Here is a 1,714-nt window from a genome sequence, read left to right on the forward strand (position 1 = left end):
TCTGAGCTCAGTGATTGGCTGTCGCTGGGCTGGAACCTGAGCTCGGTGATTGGCTGCAGGACCGGGAGGGGGGGGAGAAGAGGTTAGTGTTAGCCCGGTGATTGGCTACAGGATGGTGTCGGAGCTCAGTGATTGGCTGTCACTGGGCTGGAGCCTGAGCTCAGTGATTGGCTGTCACTGGGCTGGAGTCTGAGCTCAGTGATTGGCTGGCACTGGGCTGGAGTTCTGAGCTCAGTGATTGGCTGTCACTGGGTTGGAGTCTGAGCTCAGTGATTGGCTGTCACTGGCTGGAGTCTGAGCTCAGTCATTGGCTGGAAGGCTGGATCCTGAGCTCAGTGATTGGCTACAGGATGGTGTCTGAGTTCCGTGATTGGCTGTCACTGGGCTGGGGCCTAAGCTCAATGATTGGCTGTCACTGGGCTGGGGTCTGAGCTCAGTGATTGGCTGTCATTGGGTTGGATCCTAAGCTCAGTGATTGGCTGTCACTGGGCTGGAGTCTGAGCTCAGTGATTGGCCGTCACTGGGTTGGAGTCTGAGCTCAGTGATTGGCTGTCACTGGGCTGGACCCTGAGCTCAGTAATTGGCAGTCACTGGGCTGGTATCTGAGCTCAGTGATTGGCCGTCACTGGGCTGGACCCTGAGCTCAGTGATTGGCCGTCACTGGGCTGGAGTTTGAGCTCAGTGATTGGCTGTCACTGGGCTGGACCCTGGGCTCGGTAATTGGCAGTCACTGGGCTGGTATCTGAGCTCAGTGATTGGCTGTCACTGGGCTGGACCCTGAGCTCGGTAATTGGCAGTCACTGGGCTGGTATCTGAGCTCAGTGATTGGCTGTCACTGGGCTGGAGTTTGAGCTCAGTGATTGGCTGTCACTGGGCTGGACCCTGAGCTCGGTAATTGGCAGTCACTGGGCTGGTATCTGAGCTCAGTGATTGGCCGTCACTGGGCTGGAGTTTGAGCTCAGTGATTGGCTGTCACTGGGCTGGACCCTGAGCTCGGTAATTGGCAGTCACTGGGCTGGTATGTGAGCTCAGTGATTGGCTGTCACTGGGCTGGACCCTGAGCTCGGTAATTGGCAGTCACTGGGCTGGTATCTGAGCTCAGTGATTGGCCGTCACTGGGCTGGAGTTTGAGCTCAGTGATTGGCTGTCACTGGGCTGGACCCTGAGCTCGGTAATTGGCAGTCACTGGGCTGGTATCTGAGCTCAGTGATTGGCTGTCACTGGGCTGGACCCTGAGCTCGGTAATTGGCAGTCACTGGGCTGGTATCTGAGCTCAGTGATTGGCCGTCACTGGGCTTGAGTTTGAGCTCAGTGATTGGCTGTCACTGGGCTGGACCCTGAGCTCGGTAATTGGCAGTCACTGGGCTGGTATCTGAGCTCAGTGATTGGCCGTCACTGGGCTGGAGTTTGAGCTCAGTGATTGGCTGTCACTGGGCTGGACCCTGAGCTCGGTAATTGGCAGTCACTGGGCTGGTATCTGAGCTCAGTGATTGGCCGTCACTGGGCTGGAGTTTGAGCTCAGTGATTGGCTGTCACTGGGCTGGACCCTGAGCTCGGTAATTGGCAGTCACTGGGCTGGTATCTGAGCTCAGTGATTGGCCGTCACTGGGCTGGAGTTTGAGCTCAGTGATTGGCTATCACTGGGCAGGAGTTGAGCAGCTCCAGCATTTTCTGTGTTTATATTTGACGGCAGCAGAAGCCACTTACAGCCCCT

This window comes from Scyliorhinus torazame, chromosome 10, assembly GCF_047496885.1.
Source record: "Scyliorhinus torazame isolate Kashiwa2021f chromosome 10, sScyTor2.1, whole genome shotgun sequence".
Classification (NCBI taxonomy): Eukaryota; Metazoa; Chordata; class Chondrichthyes; order Carcharhiniformes; family Scyliorhinidae; genus Scyliorhinus; species Scyliorhinus torazame.